Here is a 25,228-nt window from a genome sequence, read left to right as displayed (position 1 = left end):
TTGTTAATTTTGGCTTTTGTTACAATTGCTTTCAGCATTTTAGTGATGAAGTCTTTGCCCATGACTATGTCATGAATTGTATTGCCTGGGTTTTCTTCTAGGGTTTTTATGGTTTTGTGTTTTACATTTAAGTCTTTAATCCACCTTGAGTTAATTTTTGTATACAGTGTAAGGAAGGGGTCCAGTTTCTGTTTTCTGCATATGGCTAGCCCAGTTTTCCCAGGACCATTTATTAAATAGGGAATTCTTTCCCAATTGCTTGTTTTTGTCAGGTTTGTCAAAGATCAGATGGTTGTAGATGTGTGGTGTTACTTCCGAGGTTCTGTTCTGTTCCACTGGTCTATATGTTTGTTTTGGTACAAGTACCATGCTATTTTTGTTACTGTAGGCTTGTAGTACAGTTTGAAGTCAGGTAGAATGATGCCTCCAGCTTTGTTCTTTTTGCTTAGGACTGTCTTGGCTATACGGGCTCTTTTTTTGGTTCCATATGAAATTTAAAGTAGTTTTTTTTTAATTCTGTGAAGAATGTCAATGGTAGTTTGATGGGAATAGCATTGAATCTATAAATTACTTCGAGCAGTATGGCCATTTTAATGATATTGACTCTTCCTATCCATGAGGTTAGAACGTTTTTCTATTAGTTTGTGTTCTCTCTTATTTCCTTGAGCAGTGGTTTGTAGTTCTCCTGGAAGAGGTCCTTCACATCCCTTGTTGGCTTTATTCCTAGGTATTTTATTATCTTTGTAGCAACTGTGAATGAGAGTTCATTCATGATTTGGCTCTATGCTTGTCTATCATTGGTGTATAGGAATGCTTGTGATTTTTCCACATCGATTTTGTATCCTGAGATTTTGCTGGGCTTGCTTATCAGCTTAAGGAGTTTTGGGGCTGAGATGATAGGGTATTCTAAATATAGAGTCATGTCATCTGCAAACAGAGACAATTTGACTTCCTCTCTTCCTATTTGAATACCCTTTATTTCTTTCTCTTGCCTGATTGCCCAGGCCAGAACTTCCAATACGATGTTGAATAGGAGTGGTGAGAGAGGGCATTCTTGTCTTGTGCTGGTTTTCAAATGGAATGCTTCCAGCTTTTGCCCATTCAGTATGATATTGACTGTGGGTTTGTCATAAATGGCTCTTATTATTTTGAGATATATTTCATCAATACTTAGTTTATTGAGAGTTTTTAACATGAAGGATGTTGGATTTTATTGAAGGCCTTTTCTACATTTATTGAGATGATCATGTGGTCTTTGTCTTTGGTTCTGTTTATGTGATGGATTAGATTTATTGATTTGCATATGTTCAACCAGGCTTGCATCGCAAGGATGAAGCTGACATGATCATGGTAGATAAGCTTTTTGATGTGCTGCTTGATGTAGTTTTCTAGTATTTTATTGAGGATTTTTTCATCAATGTTCATCAGGGATATTGGCCTGAAGTTTTATTTTTTTTGTTGTGTCTCTGCCAGGTTTTGGCATCAGGATGATTCTGGCCTCATAAAATGAGTTATGAAGGAGTCCCTCCTTTTCAATTGTTTAGAATAATTTCAGAAGGAATGGCACCAACTCATCTTTGTACCTCTGGTAGAATTCGGCTGTGAATCCACCTGGTCCTGGGGTTTGTTTGTATTTTGTATTTTTGTTTTTGTTGTCGTTATTGTTGTTTGTTTGTTTGTGTTTGGTTGGTAGGCTATTAATTACTGCCTCAATTTCAGAACTTGTTATTGGCTTATTCAGGGATTCAACTTCTTTCTGGTTTAGTCTTGGGAGGGTGTATGTGTCCAGGAATCTATACATTTCTTTTAGATTTTCTATTTTATTTTCATAGAGATGTTTATAGTTTTCTCTGATGGTAGTTTGTATTTCTGTGAGGTCAGTGGTGATATCCCCTTTATCATTTTTTATTTGATTCTTCTCTTTTCTTCTTTATTTGTCCAGCTAGTGGTCTGTCTATTTTGTTAATTTTTTCAAAAAACTAGCTCCTGGATTTATTGATTTTTGAAGGGTTTTTGTGTCTCCAGCTCCTTCAGTTCTGCTCTGATCTTAGTTATTTCTTCTCTTCTGCTAGCTTTTGGATTTGTTTGCTCTTGCTTCTCCAGCTCTTTTAATTGTGAAGTTACGGTGTCAATTTGAGATCTCTCTAGCTTTCTGATATGGGCATTGGAAAAAAATGTTTTCAAAAGTTCATGACCCAGAATCAAAATGCTTTGAAACTGTAGCTTGAATGAGCATTCCATATTTTCCATCTGTATCTTCATTTCTTTGTGCTTTTTCTACCAACCTTAAGGAAACAGGGGCATGATTTAAAGAGTGATGTAACAGGATGCAAATTGTCTCCAAACTTAGTCTTTAGCTATCACCTTGATTATGAGCTAGAAACTTGGCATCCTAAAGACTTCATTTTCCAGCCTACCTTGCTTCTACATGTGACATATATTGTGTGAGGCTCCTGTGAAGTCTTCTTAAAAGAGACATCACATCTCTCTCCTCTCCATTTTCCTCTTTCCTGAAGGCTGGAATATGACATGAGGACTTGAGCTTGAGCAGCTATTTTGGACCATGAACAGAATGTCATGGATGAAAGAACATCAAAAGAAAAAAATTGAGATTTGTATAAACTAATCAAGCCACTGTACTAGCCCCAAACTGCCTATCTCTAGACTGTCCCACAAAAAAAAAGTAAATGTCTAGCTTGTTTATGTATCTGTTACATGCAGCTGAACTTCCTTTGAACTGACACAGGTAGTATACCTAGAACTGCTGTTCAACCAGTTTACAACAGTATAGTCATGCTATACTGAAATCTAAAATTCTGCCACATAGGTTACTGAGGAAAAACACCATCTAATAATCTTGCATAGCACCAACAAAGGTAGGAAATTGAGAATGCAAGTCTTGCCAGTATAGACATGGGACACTCCTGGTGGCTGCTGAGCTGGTGGCAGCAACAGTGCCAGTGGCATTTTCTGATCCCACCTGCTATTTTAAAGTAGCTCAAGATTTGCAAGGACAAAGTAGCAGAGCAGATGGCAAAAGCAGTAGCACACTGGCAGCAACACTGTCATCACTAGTTGATGACAGTGATAGCCACAGTCTGATTGAAACTCAGGCTCTCCGGATATGCACATGAAGGCAGGGCAGCCAGCACAAAAGACACAAAAGTAACAGGTGCCAGGTACCTATCCACTTTCCATTTACTGTAGCTCTTATCCCCCTTATCTATGGGGGATATGTTTTAAGCCTCTGGTGGATGTCTGCAACTCTGGATAGTACTGAAACTTACATATGCTATGTTTTTTTCTTATACGTACATACATACCTATGATAAAGTTTAATTTATAAATTTGGCTGGCTGTGGTGGCTCATGTCTGCAATCCCAGCACTTTGGGAGGCCGAGATGAGTGGATCACCTGAGGTCAGGGGTTCAAGACCAGCCTGGCCAACATGGTGAAACCCCGTCACTACTAAAAATACAAAAATTAGCTGGGCATGGTACCAGGCACCTATAGTCCCAGCTACTTGGGTGGCTGAGGCAGGAGAATCGCTTGAACTCGGAAAGCAGTTGTTGCAGTGAGCCGAGATCACACCATTGCACTCCAGCCTGGGTGACAAGAGCAAAACTCCATCTCAAAAAAAAAAAAAAAAAAGAAAAGAAAAAAAAAGTGTAATGTATAAATTAGGTGCGTAAGAGATTAACAACAGTAACTAATACTAAAATGGAACAATTATACTATAATTCAAATCATGTGAACGTGGTCTTTCTCTTTTTCTCTCTCAGGATATCTTATTTTACTGTACTCATTTTTTGTGATGATGTGAGATGATAAAACGCCTGTGTGATGCTATGAAGTTAGGTGAATGATGTAGGCATTGTGACATAGTGTTAGACTACTACTCACCCTGTGATGATACATCAGAAGGAGGAGCATCTGCTTTGGGTGAGTCTGGTTGATGGAGCCATGATAGGGTAGATGGTTGGATGTCTGGAGCAGAAAGTATTGACAACAAATGAGCAGGTAGCTTATACAGTGTGGACATACTGGACAAAGGGATGATTCACATCCTGGGCAGGACAGACCAGGGTGGCACAAGATTTCATCACACTAATCAGAACAGTGTGCAATTTAAAACATATGAATTGTTTATTTCTGGAATTTTCCATTTAATATTTTCAGACAGATAAGCGGAACTACCTATTGGAGAAGTCATTGGAACACTGCTATGAGGCTCACAATATTAAATCCGGACTCAGACAGGAGCAACTTAGTGAAATGATAAACAAAAGACTATATTATTGACTTCTAAATAAATCAATAACTGATTTGAAAATTATTAAATTGGATGAATGATTTATATAACTAAGTAAGCAATTGTATAATTATAGATGTGTGTCATACACATGTCTAATTTAGAGAACAGAAAGAATTTTAAATGCATTTTATTTACACATTAATTTGTATTACTTTTTGAATATCACCCCTGAGCATGCCTAGATAGAAGCCAGTCTTAAGTTACAACTTTGTAACTTAAGAAGTTAAGAAGTTAAGAGAAGCTACTGTTCTACTTTTCCCACTCTGAATATCAGATTATTGACTACAATTGTCACTAAAGTCAAACCCAGTTGTGATTTATGTATCTATAAAAATAGCTGAAGAATATGTAACTTTGGGACTTCATCTTTTTAAAAAGAAGACACTGATGATGAAATAGCATGATGAACGAAGAACTATGAAACACACACCGTAAGAAAAGAACAATAAAGATGTAACAAGCATGATAAACATAAGCTACGAAACACGGTGAGTCTAACGTTAACTTTCAATCCATCTTCAGTAGGACAATGGTGGAGCCATTAGCTAGGTGTCGATAAGGAAAATACATCTCTTCTAGTCTGTCAACTGCTTTGATATTGTCATGATTCATGGATCCTCTTCTTTCAGGTTTCATACTCTAACAATTAGTTATGGAGGTTGCTCAGCTTCTTGTATCAAAGAGTTTATAAAGAATTGAAGAGAATTCTCTCTCCCCTCTCTCAATAGCTCTTTTGTCAGACTGATTTAAATACAGAGTCTTTATCAACTGTATCTTATAAGATGTTTTTTACTCTCAATTATGATCTGCATAATTGTTACCTCCAGTTTCTAAGAGCGGTGGCTCTCAAATATCAATCTTTTGACGCACTGCATCAGAATCATTTGGAGAATCTGTTAAAAATTTAGATTTCCAGGCCATGCTTCCATAATATATTTTAGGTACGGCCTAAGAAATTATAGTTTAGCAGTATGTCCAACTCCCAAATTGAAAGCACAGCCAGATTTGGGAATCTGGCATTTAGAGGAAGGCTGCCCTTACTGCCCTGTGGGGCTGAAGCACGCTCTGACTTCACCTTTCCTATCCAAGTTCTCTGGGATCTTCCCCTTTCCATAGCTATTGGGTGGAGAATGGGAAAGCGTATGAAACCTCACTCTTAAGGTGATAGACAGATTATTTTCCAGATTTGAACTGATATAAACTGAATCTGGAAAAGTGCATTCCCTAAAAGACAGAACTCTCATTATGTGTTTCCTCCTCAGAAAAAAACATTACATGCTTCCCATGGTTCCAATCATTTTGGGTTTTACTAAGTTTCATGTTCATTCTCAGGTAACTAATTTAAATAACCCTGAGAGATAACAATAGAGAATCATGCTCTCCGTTGAACATGCAGAATAAAAAAATGCAGAATAAAAAACTAAAGCATAAAGTATAATTCCCAAGCATAGATAGGGGCAGAGATCATCAGACAGAGGCAAAATGAAGAATTTTTAATTTCAACCAATTTGAGCAGTCAGATGGGAACCTGATAACAGAGGAGGCAATGGGTCAGGAATCCAACAAGTCCTGCAAATTGAGAATCCTAAAACAAATCTGAGGTCAGGAGAGAGCAGAAAATGGGTTAATTCCGTGGTTTTAGGCAAGGCTGGAGAGATCAACAGCATCTTGAAGGTCAAAGGAGGTACAGAATCCAACAGCTTAGAGAATTTGAAGCAGAGGCATTCATGACTAGAAACAGTAAAGAAACACTACGCCTAAGTCAGTGAGAAATTCTCTCTGCTTCCTTGTATACCTCCTGTTGGCAAAGTGTGGCCCTGAGACCACAGGTGTATAATCACTGACAGAAGATGATTAGAGAATAAAAGGTACACTCTGTACAAGAATGAAGTAAAGACAGAAGTGTGACAATTACTGGAAGCTCTTAAACATTAAAAGCACCCAGCAGGCAATTCCTTCCTCTGTGTTTATTAATTCCTCCCCTGCATCTGACAAGGTACAAAGGTAAGTTTTGCTCTCTACCTGCTGTATGTTTACAAGGTATAAAAGACCTGGAGAAATCTTTCACCTCAAGTCTCTCAGGCAGCAAAATTCCTCATTAACTTTCATAAAGGCCAATTCAGTGAGTCAAACTCTGTTCTGTTGTTGCAGAAATAAAAATAGTTTAACCAGCAAAAGATTCTCGAGTCCACTTGAATTTAAAAATAGAAATTCATAATGGCAACTATAGAGTGCTTGGGTCTCACAACAATGTAGAAATAAGAAAAGACTAAACTACAATCTTGAGCAAGTGATTTAACTTCCCTAGGCCTCAGTGTCATTGACTGTAAAATCAAGAGGATAACACTTGCTCAGAATATTTCATGAAATTGTGATGAGGCTTAAATGAGTTAACATACACCAAAGCACTTCAGAAGAAAACAACTATCAATATCATCATTAATATTTATCTATTTGGCCAGTATTTTATTTTAGTCATATTCACATGAGTATGTGATTGCAAACAATTGCATTTTGATAATACAGGAAGAGCAAAAAGATACACAAAATGGTCACAAGTAAAACGGTTATGTGATTTTTGAAGAGAATGCAATAAGAAAATCCCACATCATGGAAGGAGAAAAATATTATCAAAATGTAACACTATTTCTTATTGTCATATACATTTTCTCCTTTTAAATCACACAACATTAGAGAAAAATTGTAAGTAGTGTTAAATAAGATGCTGATTTATAATTCTTTTTTATTTTTTTTTATTATTATACTTTAAGTTTTAGGGTACATGTGCACAATGTGCAGGTTAGTTACATATGTATACATGTGCCATGCTGGTGCACTGCACCCACTAACTCGTCATCTAGCATTAGGTATATCTCCCAATGCTATCCCTCCCCACTCTTCCCACCCCACAACAGTCCCCAGAGTGTGATGTTCCCCTTCCTGTGTCCATGTGTTCTCATTGTTCAATTCCCACCTGTGAGTCAGAATATACAGTGTTTGGTTTTTTGTTCTTGCAATAGTTTACTGAGAATGATGATTTCCAATTTCATCCATGTCCCTACAAAGGACATGAACTCATCATCTTTTATGGCTGCATAGTATTCCATGGTGAATATGTGCCACATTTTCTTAATCCAGTCTATCATTGTTGGACATTTGGGTTGGTTCCAAGTCTTTGCTATTGTGAATAGTGCCACAATAAACATACGTGTGCATGTGTCTTTATAGCAGCATGATTTATAGTCCTTTGGGTATATACCCAGTAATGGGATGGCTGGGTCGGGTCAAATAGTATTTCTAGTTCTAGATCCCTGAGGAATTGCCACACTGACTTCCACAATGGTTGAACTAGTTTACAGTCTCACCAACAGTGTAAAAGTGTTCCTATTTCTCCACATCCTCTCCAGCACCTGTTGTTTCCTGACTTTTTAACGATTGCCATCCTAACTGGTGTGAGACGACATCTCATTGCAGTTTTGATTTGCATTTCTCTGATGGCCAGTGATGGTGAGCATTTTTTCATGTGTTTTTTGGCTGCATAAATGTCTTCTTTTGAGAAGTGTCTGTTCATGTCCTTCGCCCACTTTTTGATGGGGTTGTTTCTTTTTTTCTTGTAAATTTGTTTGAGTTCATTGTAGATTCTGGATATTAGTCCTTTGTCAGATGAGTAGGTTGCGAAAATTTTCTCCCATTTTGTGGGTTGCCTGTTCACTCTGATGGTAGTTTCTTTTGCTGTGCAAAAGCTCTTCAGTTTAATTAGATCCCATTTGTCAATTTTGGCTTTTGTTGCCATTGCTTTTGGTGTTTTAGACATGAAGTCCTTGCCCATGCCTATGTCCTGAATGGTAATGCCTAGGTTTTCTTCTAGGGTTTTTATGGTTTTAGGTTTAATGTTTAAGTCTTTAATCCATCTTGAATTGATTTTTGTATAAGGTGTAAGGAAGGGATCCAGTTTCAGCTTTCTACATATGGCTAGCCAGTTTTGCCAGCACCATTGATTAAATAGGGAATCCTTTCCCCATTGCTTGTTTTTCTCAGGTTTGTCAAAGATCAGATAGTTGTACATATGTGGCGTTATTTCTGAGGGCTCTGTTCTGTTCCATTGGTCTATATCTCTGTTTTGGTACCAGTACCATGCTGTTTTGGTTACTGTAGCCTTGTAGTATAGTTTGAAGTCAGGTAGTGTGATGCCTCCAGCTTGTTCTTTCAGCTTAGGATTGACTTGGCGATGCGGGCTCTTTTTTGGTTCCATATGAACTTTAAGGTAGTTTTTTCCAATTCTGTGAAGAAAGTCATTGGTAGCTTCATGGGGATGGCATTGAATCTATAAATTACCTTGGGCAGTATGGCCATTTTCATGATATTGATTCTTCCTACCCATGAGTATGGAATGTTCTTCCATTTGTTTGTATCCTCTTTTATTTCCTTGAGCAGTGGTTTGTAGTTCTCCTTGAAGAGGTCCTTCACGTCCCTTGTAAGGTGGATTCCTAGGTATTTTATTCTCTTTGAAGCAATTGTGAATGGGAGTTCACTCATGATTTGGCTCTCTGTTTGTCTGTTATTGGTGTAAAAGAATGCTTGTGATTTTTGCACGTTGATTTTGTATCCTGAGACTTTGCTGAAGTTGCTTATCAAAGTAAAGCCGATTTATATTTCTAACAAGATAGTTGGTCAATTTCGCTTTTGACAAGAAAATGTCCAAGGAACTTACGGACTTAGAGAAAGAAGAGCATGGGAAAGGAGCATATTCCTGGCTAGACCTCTCTTCCACACTCTAATAGAAAACTCTGTCAAATTAGTATTGACTTTGTGTAGGACCTCTCATACCTTATCCAGATAATTCTGGGGGCTTACAACCAAAGCAGGCTAAAAGACTTTGTTTATTTGTACATCAATGGTCAAACTCAAATCTCTGTGCTCTTATCTCTCCAATGCAAGTAAGGATTAACCAAAAGCATGTGAACAAGTGAAAATTAAAAAAAAAAAAAGGAGCAAGAGAGTTTGTGCCAGTGCATAGAGGATAGCTGGTATAATCTATATACTCAAACACACTTGGTGCTTTCTCAGGCATCAATATAGCTCACATGTGAGAAAATTAAAATTACACTGGGAAATGACACCTTGAAGTGCTCAAACTTAGCCCTTTCTTTGAAAGCTATAATTGCTTAAAATGTGGCCCAATATCTCAAAATAATAGTCGCTGGTGATATAGTCAATAAATGTATGCCTAGTCAATAATGCTTTATACTAAATTCCTTCTGTTGAAATAACTGCTATGATATCTGTCTTCTGATTGAACCCTTGACTGATAGAAGATAGCTGGCATTCAAGCCAGTGGCTAAAAGGCATCGACCAAAAGAATTAGTAAAAATAGAGAAGGCAAGAGTTTCAGGAACTGAGCCTTCAAGCACGCCAACTAATTTAAAGGTTTAGGGAGATGATAAGAAAATAGTAAAAATAAGACGAGAAAAGGTTAGCAACTAGTGAGGTAGAAGAAAAACTACCTAATATAATATTCTGGAAGACAAATAAAAAATGATATTTCAAGGAAGAGAGCATAATCAATGGATCCAGATGGAAATCATAAGTAACCTATCAGTAGTAGGGGAGAACACTTGGCAAGTATGTATTTAAAAGAGATTAGAGCTTATGATCTTAGTATCAGATAAGTCTGAATTCAAGGGAAAATGCATACAATGTTACAAATATATGCTCTAAATAATATTTATAAAGCAAAAATAACAGAAGATACAAAGGTCAATAAATGAAAATATATTTAAAATAACAGATTCAAGCTGGGTACGGTGCCTCATGCCTGTAATTCCAGAACTTTTAGAGGCCAAGGTGGGAAGATTACTTCAAAGCCAGGAGTTTGAGACCAGCCTGGGCAACAAAGACCCTGCTTTTACAAACAATAAAATAAATTAGCTGTGTGTGGTGGCAAGCAACTATAATCACTTATTTTGAGCCCAGAAGTTTGAGGCTGTATTGAGCTATGATAGCACCAGCCTGGGTAACAGAATGAGACCCCGTCTCTAAAAAAATAATAATGAAATCACAGATCTTCATTTCCTCTCTTAATTGACAGCAAATCAAACGGACAGAAAACATTTTTTAAGTATATAAATATTATATATAAAGTATTATATATAAGTATCATATATAAAAAGTAGATGTAATTTTTATATATATACATATATATTTCTATACCCCAAATATAGGTAATATGCCTTCTTTTAGGGGGCATTGTTTCATGAACCAGAGGCAATATGCCCTCCTGTCCATGAAACAGTCACAAAAATTGACTATATATTCAACCACTAAGCAAACTCCAATAAATTCCAAATTTATAAAGTATAAAGATTACAGGAAATATTCTCTGACCATAAATAAACCAGGAAACAAAAAATCCTGCAACTGATATATTACATTAGTGCCACTCATCAATATTTCCAGTTTTTCTACTTTTTGTCATTCCAGGACATAATAGGACTGTGTTTCCCTAACATTCTTGAATTCATGCTTATGGGACTTGCATTAACCAATAAAATCTGAACAGAAGTATTTAAGGGTGTGCTGCAGTGACTGGCATCATTCCAGATGGTTCTGTTTGAGGATCAATGGAGCACAGCTCCCAACTGACCCTAATGGATATGTACTGTGAAGTTACTGTTAACCTATGCTGAATTGACTGATACAAACCTTCAGAATTTTTGGAAATTGAAATTGAAATTGTAGAACTCTAGCCCCACAAAAAGATAAAAACATCAGAACCTATGAAAATACACTTTTTAAAAAGTTATGCTTGAAGTACACATAAAAATACACAGGACGAACTTTTCTTCTAAAGTATTGCCATTTTGGTGACCAAGCTCCAAAACCCCTAAGTCTCTCTGCCTCCCTTCTCTAAGATTCAGATTTCCAGGAAATAAAATCTAATTGGTCCAGCTTGAATCAGTTATCTGACCAAAAGCATGGGGTTCAACAACACAGACATGGCCTCTTAGGGTTTGAGGGCCCTCCACTGTGTTTTGAGGCCATTTCCAGAGGGGAATAACTATAATTTTATTACATCTCACCCCTTAGTCATATGCTGCCTACAATGATTCAACTATCTAGATTCTGGACTCAGTTATGAGGTGCACCAAGACATGGTTCCTGGATGGACGATCTCTACATGTTCAGTTGTTTCCCAGTGAGGAAGAGCTTGGCCTTAGTTATGCAGGTCAAGTAGGCAGAGTTAGCACTCTGAATGGGAAGTAAATAACATATATTGAAAGCTGTGTGTTCCTTATTGGCTTCTATGAGAATTAAACTATGAGTCTATAAATGGATTAAGTTTCATTATAATGCTCATTTCCTGTGTATAAGCTATGTGAAGAGAGATTGTGCTTATAATATGGGAAGAAGCAACATATGTTTCTTTGAATTCATCATTTGCAGTAGTTATGCTCCAACTTTGTTTTGGCATAATATTTTTATATCATAACTCCTAGAATCACCACAAACGTCTAGGGCAGGTTTTCTGAGCTTTTTCTCTTGTCCTCTCCATCTAAACAGAATTTTTATCCAACTTGACTCTTGTCTTTGATGGGACAAAAACCAATTTTTCTCTTTTTAATTCAGCAAGGCCCATTCTTTAAACAGCTTCCAGAAGCAGAATATATATTCCAAGAGGAGCCATGGACATCCCTAAACCCTCTTCAGTGGCAAAAGTGGCAGGAAAAAGAGTATCCAGATGGCTGTGCTGGAACTCTTTTCTCTCTTCTGGATCTACCCAGGGATTGATTTCCGATCAAACAAATGCGACTGGACTCCTTTCAAGGCATTAAATGTAATTAGCTGTTAATTGTTATCGTTAAAGGACTCTGCTGAGTGGTATCAAGGCACCATCTGGACAGCTCATCACATTCACTGAGGAAATCCCGAAATCTCCATCTAAAAATGTGTGTGTCACTTGCAGGCATTTACAATACCTGTCAACAACCTTTGCATCCGGTGGGAAACTTGTCACAGATGGTTGAAATTAATGACAGAAATACTCTCTTTGTTGGTCAAAATTCTACTTTGTAGTATTTATACTTCTTTAAAACCATCAGGTTTAAATGAGGATAAAAATATAAGAGAACATAGACATGTATGTTCTCTTGTATTTTAAACACCATCTATATCATCTCAGCATTTTGGTTGTAAACAGCAGAACATGACACAGATCATCTGAAGCAAAAAGAGAGAGAATTGATTGGAATTATATTGGACTACTGGAAGACCAGCTTGAAAATCTGACAGGTCCCAAGTAAGCTCTGGACGGCTATGCAGAAGATACCCAGGGGATGTCAGACAACTCTAACAGACTCTGTATTGTGCTATCACTTGCTCAAGATCCAAAATCTTACAAAAGAACACCTGTTGTTCAAGTCTGTGTCAGAGTTTTGCCACCTGATTCTATCAAGATGAAGAAAGAGGAACCATCTTTGGCTTCCACACCTAGAGATGGACACTGCCTTCAAGTAAGTGATCTCCAAGTTAAGATGAAGATACCATTATGAATCAGATGTGAAAGCTGAACACCCCCAAAGTGGCAAAGATTAACTAAATTATTTTACTATAAATCAAACCCCTCTGTGACCAGTAAAAAAATCTGTCTTCCAATGATATTTTGAAAATCATTACTAATTCAATCATTAACTAAATGTATGTTCACATTGTGGTAAGGATGTATTACAAGGAAATCCTGAGAACTTTGGATGAAGTGGTACATTCCTTACCTTTTGAGACCCAGATCACATAAGAAAACAAAATGCTTTTCTCCAGAATAGAATACTGGTCTCAACAGGTGATTTTCATGACACATTAGGTTTTTAAAGTTTCATTAATTTTTTTTATTTATTAAATTCATATGAATCATATGAATAAGTTGTTTATGTGTCACTGTGTAAAGTTTTGCTAGATGGATACAAAATAGTATTTAATACTGTCTCTAATTGAAATCTAAGTGGGAAAATAAGACATATCTACCCAAAATAATTAGTAAACAGGGAAATATATATACTTTGATGGAAGTCAATTAAAATTTTATATATCCTGAAGCCTACTTAAAAGTACATTTTATACAAACAATATTCAGTTCCCAGCACGTCTTGTGTGCTTGGAAAATAGATATGACAAAAATCCAATTTAATTTTGCCCTTCCCATCTGCTATTCAACAATTTGCCAAAATGTTACAGGCTTGCTCCATCTTTCCAGATATTTGGATGTATATTATCTAGTTGTAGCAAACTATCTCCTCTTCCCTTTTTATCATGTGAACTCCAGTTCATCCTTCAAGATTTAACTCGGATGTACCTCCTGTGAATTTCTTGATGTACGCACTATGGATCTGTGGTCTGGACACCTTGTCTCTTGTCTTCTTAATGGCACCACGTCCTAATGACTTAGTAAATTTATGCCCACTCTCCTTCCCTATTCCACTTCTCTTCATCCATCTCTTAAATAGAAGAAAAAGTACCAATAGGACTCAAGGACAAAATGGAGTCCTAGAGTCATACACATAAGCCAGCAACCATAGAGTGGCACCTACAGTGGGGTAGTGGAAGGAGGAGTAAAATGTTTACATAAAGAGAATTTCATGGGGAAAATGCTGGCCCTTAGAGAGCCAGGTCAGTCCAGAAGTTCAAAACAATTAAATAATGACCCCTCTACATAATTCCACCTCTTTCCCTCCTTCCGCATGTTTAGCTGGTTGATTAGTAACTGTACTATGGCAATTCTTATGGGTTAACATTACCATTGTATCTTAGTGAAAAATGAAAGCTTCAGGCTCTGCACCTCTATTGCAAAATCAGTGTAGCACTAGGGCCTACTGTAAACATTCCTACAAAATAGATCTATCAGTCACAGTCATACTCATCCGTAATTTTAACGGAGGTCTAATATAAAGAATTTGTGAATAGGATAAAAGGAATAAGGCAAAAAGCAAACAGTGAGACACCAAGAAATGGTACTTCAAAAGCAGCTACTCATCCAAAGGTCCTAAGAACTTAGAAGCTTGGAAGAAAAATCCTGACGACCTGGACATAGATCTCTGAGGAAGGAGAGCTGCTAGATGGCCTAGTACCTCCAGAGCTCAGAGGACGGCCCCTGCAGAGCTAGGACTGAGACTTATGGGGAGAGGACCATCTGTTTACTGTTGGTAATCCTGGTAGATGCAACAAGGCTGGTACAAGAATATAAAAAAGCAAATGGAAACCGGAGCCACCTGGTGCTATTGGAAGCAATTACTGCATTCAGAGTGATGCTCCATTGCTATTGTAGTCCTGAAAGGATCAAGAAACAGAAAGAAGCCATGATCTCCTTTTCCTCCTTCAGCCTTTCAGTTTCTCTCTAGTTGCCCATAATAATAGCACCCAATAGGAGCCCGCTGGCGAAGGGAGACAGTATTCAGAATTCCAAACACAGTCCTATAACACCAAGGCTGGGAGATAAACACTTCATTATCAGCAGGAAAGGCAGCAGGCAGGGAAGAAATCTCTCCAGGTGAAGTTAGATATCAGTTCTTTTCTTTGCATTGCATCTTTTTAGGTTTCATTTCTCATAAGGTTAAGTTTCCAACTTTTAACTGAGGCTGTCTGAAAGATAATATCACAAGCTTCATAATTAAGGCCTTTTTCCTCATCATAATTTCTGATCCAATTAGAAAACATTTTTAAAAATAACTAAAAGGATATCATTGAATTGTAAAACACAAAGGATAAATACTTGAGGTGATGGATACTCTATCTACCCTTATGTGGTGATTACTGTATTGCACGCCTGCATGAAGATATCTTGTGTAACCCATAAAACATATACACCTACTATGTACCCACAAAAATTAAAAATATTTTTTAAATGCAAATATCCCTTTAGTTCCCAGGGACAGGGCTTTCCTGATCTTGCCCAAAATTCAGAGACCCATTTCACTCTGAAAAGTGTTCCTGAACCTCTGGATAAAGGAAGAACTGCCACACTATGCAGGGCCCTGTCTCTCCATAGCCACAAGCTGCTAGTCCTATTTTGCTTTCAGAGTTGTTATCAACCTCTGTTTTTTAAAACAAAATTTTTATCTTAGAATACTCTTCTCTGAATAGCATTAACCAATACAGACAAAAATGAATGGTAGATGTCCCATGAGCCTTAGAAGGCTGTACACCAGCTGAGCACTGAGTACGGTTTTATAAGTGAAATAATGATGAATGGTTTTTCCATACCTAAGCACAACATTGAGTTAAAATCAACACTGCATGACTCATTTTTAAAACTCTTCTGACAGTTCTACCCTTTAGGTTGGCCTTAAGCCTGTCTTGCCTTTATGGGCCATCAGATTTGTTCAGTGATCTCCAACAGGCAGCAGTCTGGAATACCTGCAGCTTAGTGGCTCACGATGCAGGAAATATTCTTGCCTGACTTTGAATCTATTAAAGCAATTTCTTCCTCTCTGATTTTTACAGCTAATGTCCAGTTGGCCAGTCAACCCTGGCTGCAATGAAAGGAAAATGACTTTGGGGAAGTAACATGGACTTATTGGAGTAAAACAATCAAGATAGGAAAGATCCTATCCAGTTTATTCTCTCCCAATTTTAGAAAAACATCTTTCACACTTTTCCTCAAATATTGAGCCATATAAAATCATTGTTCAATTTAACTTTAAATTAACTTTAACGATGACAACTTAAGGTACTGTGTTAGATGGAGTAAACCAAACAGAGTCTTAAAATGTAAAAACTATTGACAATCGAGTAGGAAGAACACACTTTTTTTTTTCATTTAACATTTCAACCTAACCATGGAGATGTGGGGGATTTATGTCCTTTCCCTTTAGATTTTGTGTATGTTCTGCAATTGCTTTAATCAACACAAAACTACAGAAGTGACACTGTACCTGTTTCTGTGCCTAGGCGTTATGAAACTGACAGCTTCCGCTACCTGTGTCTTAGAACAATCGCTCTTGAAAACCAGCCACCATGCTGTGAGGAAGACCAAAGAATCCCATGGGGAAGCCCACATAGAGAAGAACTGGAAGTTCCAGACTGAAGACCTGCTGTGTTCCCAAACAGTCAGTACCAATTTGCCTTTTAAGAGAGTGAGCTATCATATAAATGACTTCTCTGGATCCAGAAAAGCCTAGTACTTGACCTACAAAATCATGAGCAAAATAAAATTGCTCTTTTAAGACATTATCTTTTGGGGTATTTTCACAGGCAACCGGCACGCACTATAAAAAGCTGTCACCTCATATGAGATAACATCCTCAAGACATTTTGAGTAGTTTAATCCAGATCACCAGAAACCACCTTTATTTTATCTCCAAGCAAACACGTATTTCCTGCCTTTCAGTAATGTATGCTATAAAAGAGGAAAAACGCACATTATAAGACAGAAAACTCTATGTTCCATTTCCTATCATTTACCTTGATGTGAACAACCATCTCCAAAAGGGGGACTAGTTGCCATTGCTTCATATCTCCCTCTCATCTTTCACCTACTTCTCCCTTTGCAGTCTTGGGCACACCATTGTGGCCTCCTCACCTATTCCCACCTCTTCTCTATAATTTTTTATTATACTTTAAGTTCTCAGATACATGTGCAGAACATGCAGGTTTGTTACATAGGTATACATGTGACATGGTGGTTTGCTGCACCCATCAATCCATCATCTACATTAGGTATTTCTCCTAATGCTATCCCTCCCCTTGCTGCCCATCCCCAATAAGCCCCAGAGTGTGATGTTTCCCTCCCTGTGCCCATATGTTCTCATTGTTTAACTCCCACTTATGAGTGAGAACACGTGGTGTTTGGTTTTCCATTTCTGTGCTACTTTGCTGAGAATGATGGTTTCCAGCTTCATCCATATCCCTGCAAAGGACATAAACTCATTCTTTTTCATGTGTGCATAGTATTCCATGGTGTACATGTGCCACATTTTCTTTATCCAGTCTAACATTGATGGGCATTTGAGTTGGTTCCAAGTCTTTGCTATTGTGAATAGTGCTACAGTAAACATACGTGTGCATGTGTCTTTATAGTGGAATGATTTACATTTACTATTACTATTTACTATTACTATATACATTTACTGGGTATATACCCAGTAATGGGATTGCTGGGTCAAATGGTATTTCTACTTCTAGATTCTTGAGAAATCACCACACTGTCTTCCACAATGGTTGAACTAATTTACACTCCCACCAACAGTGTAAAAGCATTCCTATTTTTCCACATCCTCTCTAGCATCTGTTGCTTCCTGACTTTTTAATGATCACCATTCTAACTGCCATGAGATGGCATCTTATTGTGGTTTTGATTTGCATTTCTGTAATGGCCAGTGATAATGAGCTTTTTTTCATATGCTTGTTGGCTGCATAAATATCTTCTTTTGAAAAGTGTCTGTTCATATCCTTCACCCATTTTTGATGGGGTTGTTTGTTTTTTTCTTGCAAATTTAAGTTCCTTGTAGATTCTGGATATTATCCCTTTGTCAGATGGATAAATTGCAAAAATTTTCTCCCATTCTGTAGGTTGCCTGTTCACTCTGATGATAGTTTCTTCTGCTGTGTAGAAGCTCTTTAGTTTAATTAGATCCCATTTGTCAATTTTGGCTTTTGTTGCAATTGCTTTTGGTGTTTTAGTCATGAAGTCTTTGCCCAGGCCTATGTCCTGAATGGTATTGCCTAGGTTTTCTTCTAGGGTTTTTATGATTTTAGGTCTTACATTTAAATCTTTAATCCATCTTGAGTTAATTTTTGTATAAGGTGTAAGGAAGGGGTCCAGTTTCAGTTTACTGCATATGGCTAGTCATATGACCATACACTATTTATTAAGGAGGGAATACTATCCCCATTGCTTGTTTTTGTCGGATTTGTCAGAGATCAGATGGTTGTGGATGTGTGGTGTTATTTCTGAGGCCTCTGTTCTGTTCCATTGGTCTATATATCTATTTTGATACCAGTACCATGCTGTTTTGGTTACTGCAGGCTTGTATTATAGTTTGAAGTCAGGTAGCATGATGCCTCCAGCTTTGTTCTTTTTGCTTAAGATTGTCTTGGCTATATGGGCTCTTTTTTTGTTCCATATGAAATTTAAAGTAGTTTTTTTCTAATTCTGTGAAGAAAGTCAATGGTAGCTTGATGGGAATAGCATTGAACCTATAAATTACTTTGGGCAATATGGTCATTTTCACGATATTGATTCTTCCTATCCATGAGCATGGAATATTTGTTTTGTCCTCTCTTATTTCCTTGAACAGTGGTTTGTAGTTCTCCTTGAAGAGGTCTTTCACAACCCTTGTAAGTTGTATTCCTAGGTATTTTATTGTCTTTGTAGCAGTTGTGAATGGGAGTTTGCTCTTGATTTGGTGCTCTGTTTGTCTATTATTGGTATGTAGCAATGCTTGTGATTTTTGCACACTGATTCTGTATCCTGAGACTTTGCTGAAGCTGCTTATCAGCTTAAGGAATTTTTGGGCTGAGAAGGTAGGGTTTTCTAAATATACAATCCTGTCATCTGCAAACAGAGATAACTTGACTTCTTCTCTTCATGTTTGAATATGCTTTATTTCTTTCTCTTGCCTGATTGCCCTGGCCAGAATTTCCAATGCTATGTTGAATAGGAGTAGTGAGAGGGGGCGTCCTTGGCTTGTGCTGGTTTTCAAAGTGAATGCTTCCAGCTTTTGCCGATTCAGTATGATATTGGCTGTGAGTTTGTCATAAATAGCTCCTATTACTTTGAGATATGGTCCATCAGTACCTAGTTTATTGAGTGTATTTACCATGAAGAGGTGTTGAATTTTATCAAAGACCTTTTCTGCATCTATTGAGACAATTACGTGGTTTTTATCATTGGTTCTGTTTAAGTGATGAGTTACATTTATCGATTTGCATGTGTTGAACAAGCCTTGCATCCCCGCGGTGAAGATGACTAGACCATGATGAATAATCTTTTTGATGTGCTCCTGGATTCAGCTTGCCAGTATTTTATTGAGGATTTTTTCATCGAGGTTCATCAGGGATATCGGCCTGAAATTTTCTTTTTTGTGTGTGTTTCAGCCAGGTTTTGGTATCAGGATGATGCTGCCTTCATAAAATGAGTTAGGGAGGAGTCCCTCTTTTTCTATCATTTGGAATAGTTTCAGAAGGAATAGTACCAACTCTTCTTTGTACCTCTGGTAGAATTCGGCTGTGGATTCATCTGGTCCTGGGCTTTTATGGTTGGTAGGCTATTAATTACTGCCTCAATTTCAGAACTTGTTACTGGTCTATTCAGGGATTTGACTTCTTGGTTTAGTCTTGGGAGGGTGTATGTGTCCAGGAATTTATCCGTTTCTTCTAGATATTCTAGTTTATTTGCATAGAAGTGTTTATAGTATTCCCTGACGGTAGTTTGTATTTCTGTGGGATCATTGGTGATCTCCCATTTATCATTTTTTATTGTGTCTATTTGATTCTTCTCTCTTTTCTTCTTCATTAGTCTGGCTAGTGGTCTATTTTGTTAATCTTTTCAAAAAACCGGCTCGTGGATTCATTAATTTTTTGAAGGGTTTTTTGTGTCTCTATCTCCTTCAGTTCTGCTCTGATAGTTATTTCTTGTCTTCTGCTAGCATTTGAATTTGTTTGCTCTTGCTTCTCTAGTTCTTTGCATTGTGATGTTAGTGTGCTGGTTTTAGATCTTTCTGGCTTTCTGCTGTGGGTATTTAGTGCTATAAATTTCCCTCTAAACACTGCTTTAGCTGTGTTCCAGAGATTCTGATACGTTGTGTCTTTGTTCTCACTGGTTTCAAATAAATTATTTCTGCCCTTATTTTGCTATTTACCCAGTAGTCATTCAGGAGCAGGCTGTTCAGTTTCTATGTAGTTGTTTGGTTTTGAGTGAGCTTCTTAATCCTGAGTTCTAATTTGATTGCACTGTGGTCTGAGAGACAGTTTGTTATGATTTCCGTTCTTTTGCATTTGCTGAGGAGTGTTTTGTTTCCAATTATGTCATCAGTTTTAGAATAAGTGCTATGTGGTGTTGAGAAGAATGTATATTCTGTTGATTTGGGGTGGAGAGTTCTGTAGATCTCTATTAGTTTCACTTGGTCCAGAGCTGAGTTCAAGTCCTGACATCCTTGTTAATTTTTTGTCTCATTGATTTGTCTAATACTGACAGTGGGGTATTAAAGTCTCCCACTATTGGCCAGGCGCAGTGGCTTATGCCTATAATCCCAGCACTTTGGGAGGCTGAGGCACGTGGATCACCTGAGGTCAGGAGTTTGAGACCAGCCTGGCCAACATGGTGAAACCACATCTCTACTAAAAATACTGAATTAACTGGGCATGGTGGCATGCACCCGTAGTCCCAGCTATTCAGGAGGCTGAGCCAGGAGAATCACTTGAACCAGAGAGGCAGAGGTTGCAGTGAGCCAAGATCACGCCACTGCACTCCAGCCTGGCAACAGAGTGAGACTCGATCTCAAAAAATAAATAAATAAATAAATAAATAAATAAGTCTTCCACTATTATTGTGTGGGAGTCTAAGTCTTTTTGTAGGTCTCTAAGAACTTGCTTTATGAATCTGGGTGTTCCTGTATTGGGTCCATATATATTTAAGATAGTTAGCTCTTATTGTTGCATTGATCCCTTTACCATTATGTAATGCCCTTCTTTGTCTTTCTTTATCTTAGTTGGTTTAAAGTCTGTTTTATCAGAGACTAAGATTGCAACCCCTGCTTTTTTGTTGTTGTTGTTGTTGTTGCTTTTTATTTGCTTGTTAAATCTTCCTCCATCCCTTTATTTTGAGCCTATGTGTGTCTTTACACAGAGATACATCTCCTGAATACAACAAACCAATGGGTCCTGACTCCTTATCCAATTTGCCAGTATGTGCCTTTTAATTGGAGCATTCAGCCCATTTATATTTAAGGTTAATATTGTTATGTGTGAATTTCATCTTGTCATTATGATGCTAACTGGTTATTTTGCCCATTAGTCGATGCAGTTTCTTCATAGTGTCAATGGTCTTTACATTTTGGTTTGTTTTTGCAGCGGCTGGTACAGGTTTTTCCTTTCCATATTTAGTGCTTCCTTCAGGAGCTCTTGTAAGGCAGGCCTGGTGGTGACAAAACCCCTCAGCATTTGCTTGTCTATAAAGGATTTTATTTCTCCTTCACTTATGAAGCTTAATTTGGCTGGATATGAAATTCTGGGTTGAAAATTCTTTTCTTTAAGAATGTTGCATATTGGCCCTTACTCTCTTCTGGCTTGTAGGCTTTCTAAAGAGAGATCTGCTGTTAGTTTAATGTGCTTCCCTTTCTGGATAACCCAACCTTTCTCTCTGGCTGCCGTTAACATTTTTTCCTTCATTTCAATCTTGGTGAATCTGATGATTATGTGTCTTAGGGTTGCCCTTCTCAAGGAGTAACTTGTGGTGTTCTCTGTATTTCCTGAATTTGAACGTTGGCCTGTCTTGCTAAGTTGGGGAAGTTCTCCTGGATAATATCCTGAAGTGTGTTTTACAACTTGGTTCCATTCTTCTGGTCACTTTCAGGTACACCAATCAAACGTAGGTTTGGTCTTTTCACATAGTCCCATATTTCTTGGAGGCTTTGCTCATTCCTCATCATTCTTTTTTCTCTAATCTTGTCTTCATGCTTTATTTCATCAAGTTGATCTTCAATCTCTGATATCCTTTCTTCCGTTTGATCGATTTGGCTATTGATACTTGTGTATGCTTCACGAAGCTCTCGTGCTGTGTTTTTCAGCTCCATCAGGTCATTTATGTTCTTCTCTAAACTGCTTATTCTAGTTAGAAATTCCTCCAACCTTTTCTCAAGGTTCTTAGCTTCCTTCCATTGGGTTAGAACATGTTCCTTTAGCTCAGAGGAATTTGTTATTACCCACCTTCTGAAGCCTGTTCTGTCAATTTGTTAAATTCATTCTCCATCCAGTTTTGTTCCCTTGCTGGCAAGGAGTTGTGATCCTTTGGAGGAGAAGAGGCATTCTGGTTTTTGGAATTTTCAGACTTTTTGTGCTGGTTTTTCCTCATCTTCGTGCATTATTTACCTTTGGTCTTTGCTGTTGGTGACTTTTGGATGGAGTTTTTGTGTGGTCATCCTTTTTGTTGATGTTGACAGTATTGCTTTCTGTTTGTTGGTTTTCCTTCTAACAGTCATGCCCTTCTTCTGCAGGTCTGCTGGAGTTTGCTGGGGGATCCAGACCCTGTTTGCCTAGGTATCACCAGGGGAGGCTGCAGAACAGCAAAGATTGCTGCCTTCTCCTTCCTCTGGAAGCTTCATCCCAGAGGGGCACCCACCAAATGTCAGCTGGAGCTCTCCTGTATGAGGTGTCTGTCAACCACTGCTGGGAGATGTCTCCCCACCAGGAGGCATGGGGGTCAGAGACCCACTTGAGGAGGCAGTCTGTCCCTTAGCACAGTTTGAGCACTGTGCTGGGAGATCTGCTGCTCTCTTCAGAGCCAGCAGGCAGAAATGTTTTTAAGTCTGCTGAAGCTGTGCCCACAGCCTCCCCTTCCCCCAGATGCTCTGTCCCAGGGAGATGGGATTTTTCATCTATAAGCCCCCGACTGGGGCTGCATCATCCTTCAGAGATGTCCTGCCCAGAGAGGAGGAATCTAGAGAGGCAGTCTGGCTACAGTGGCTTTGTGGCGTTGCAGTGGGCTCCACCCTGTCCAGACTTTCCAGTGGCTTTGTTTACTGTGAGGGGAAAACCTCCTACTCAAGCCTCAGTAATGGTGGATGCCCCTCCCCCCACCAAGCTCTAGCATCCCAGGTCAACTTCAGACTTCTGTGCTAGCAGCAACAATTTCAAGCCAGTGGATCTTAGCTTGCTGGTCTCCTTGGGGGTGGGATCCCCTGAGAAAGACCACTTGGCTCCCTGGTTTCAGCCCCCTTTCCAGAGGAGAGAACGGTCCTGTCTCACTGGCATTCCAGGCCCCACTGGGTACGAAAAAAACTCCTGCAGCTAACTCAGTGTCTGCCCAAATGACCACCAAGTATTTGCTTGAAACCCAGGGCCCTTGTAGTGTAGGCACCCGAGGGAATCTCCTGGTCTGTGTATCGTGAAGACCTTAGGAAAAGCACATCATCTGAGCTGGATAACACCATCCCTCACAGCATTGTCCCTCATGGCTTCCCTTGGCTAGGGGAGGGAGTTTCCTGACCCCTTGAGCTTCCTGGGTGAGACAACACCCCACGCTGCTTCTGCTCACCCTCAGTGGGCTGCACCCACTGTCTAACCAGTCCCAATGAGATGAACTAGGTACCTCAGCTGGACATGGAGAAGTCACCCATCTTCTGAGTTGGTCTCACTGGGAGCTGCAGACCAGAGCTATTCCTATTCAGCCATCTTGCCTGGGAGTCCCTCTTCTCTATTTTTTAATCTCAACAAATTCAGAGTGAAAACTATGGACTTGAGAAGAGCAAGTAGAGCAGGAGAAGGAATGTCAAACAACCAAATATAATTTACAAAGCATTGGTCTTTTTATCTGTGTTCACAGCCCCTGGCTCATTTCTTTAGCCACTACAGTAAAAACCACCTAGTTAAAATTGCAGCCCCCACTGACACACTCCCTATGCCTTCCCTGATTTGTTTTTCTCCATAGCACTAACTATCAGGTGCCATATTACATATTTATTCATATAGCTTGCTTATTTTTATCCACCCTAATAAAATGTAAGTTCCATGAGAACATGGATTTTTATCTGTTTTATTCACTAGCACATTTCTACTCCCTAGAACAGAGCCAGGCCCATGTTAAGTTCCAAAAATATATATTTACTAAATTATTGCTATTAATTGTGGTCTTGAGGTAACCCTCAGAACATATCATTAGTGCTTTGAAAAAATGTGCTACAAAATCCGAAGGATCTACTTTAAAAATTAACTTTGAGAACACAGACTACTCAGAAATAGAAGTTTACTTTTTTACTTAGGTTTGCAGTATCTAATTTTTGTAATTCAACAGTATGAAAATATTCCATAAATTAATGTTAAATAGTATCAAATACATAATTTTTTGCGGGGTTTTCAATTTTGGCTTTGGTCAGGCCAAACTATTAATAACTTGGTAGGAAAAATTCTTGACTGCCTGCTAATGAAAATTTTCTGTACTTAAATGATTTAAGTGAACACAATCTAGTGACCTTCTTCCACACCATGTTTTTAGCTCTAGCATTTTCTCTACTATTCCTTTTCTTTTTTTTTTCAGTAATCATTTATAAGTGATAAGAACTTCTAAGGCACTTGAACAAATAGATAAGTCAGATAGGTCAACACAATAAATATATATCACTTTGAACAAGTATAACAAAATAAACATTGACAGAACAATTTGGACACTTAGCTGGATCCTAGAAGTAACTGAAATCTACATTTTGTGACTGTTCTATGTCCTCATCTCCAACAAATAATCTATTGATCTTAAGACCTTTTAAACTCATGTGTATACTACCTCACAGTTTGCAAAACTCATTCATATGCATTGTCTTAATCTCCACAGTAGCAATGAAGTATTTTATTAGTTAGCTACTGCTGCATAACAAACTAGCAGAAAACCTCAATGGCATAAAACAGTAATCACCTATCTTTGGTTACAAATTGATATCATTGGCTGCACAGTTCAGCTGAGCTCAACAGGGTTTATTCACACATCTTTGATCAGTTTCAGGTCACCTAGGTAGTTCTGATTACCTTAACTGGACTCTCTCACATGTCTTGGGCATTAACTGGACAACATGGGCTGTCTTGACTCTGTTCCACATGGCCCCTCCCCTTGTTTGGGAATTTCTTATAATAAAGGCAGAGGAGGAAAGGAATGAGCAGGTATACTTCTTCATGTGTCAGACTGCATCAAATTTGCTACTGTCCCACTTGCCAAAGCAA

At 38.3% G+C, this 25,228-nt stretch overlaps 1 long non-coding RNA gene across 1 annotated transcript in view; it reads left to right on the top strand.

Annotated features, from left to right (window-relative positions):
* The first annotated feature begins 3,933 nt into the window (after nt 1-3,933).
* Nucleotides 3,934-25,228, top strand: part of LOC129524591 (uncharacterized) — a 33,250-nt gene continuing 11,955 nt past the window's right edge. Inside the window, exons 1-3 of the long non-coding RNA XR_008668448.2 lie at nt 3,934-4,020; nt 4,653-4,803; nt 16,253-16,410. This is a non-coding gene — a long non-coding RNA (uncharacterized lncRNA). The remainder of the gene's footprint in view (nt 4,021-4,652; nt 4,804-16,252; nt 16,411-25,228) is intronic.

This window comes from Gorilla gorilla, chromosome 13 (assembly GCF_029281585.2).
Source record: "Gorilla gorilla gorilla isolate KB3781 chromosome 13, NHGRI_mGorGor1-v2.1_pri, whole genome shotgun sequence".
NCBI classification, from domain to species: Eukaryota; Metazoa; Chordata; class Mammalia; order Primates; family Hominidae; genus Gorilla; species Gorilla gorilla.
Note: the sequence above shows the minus strand (reverse complement) of the source record. Positions and strands in the feature narration are given on the sequence as shown.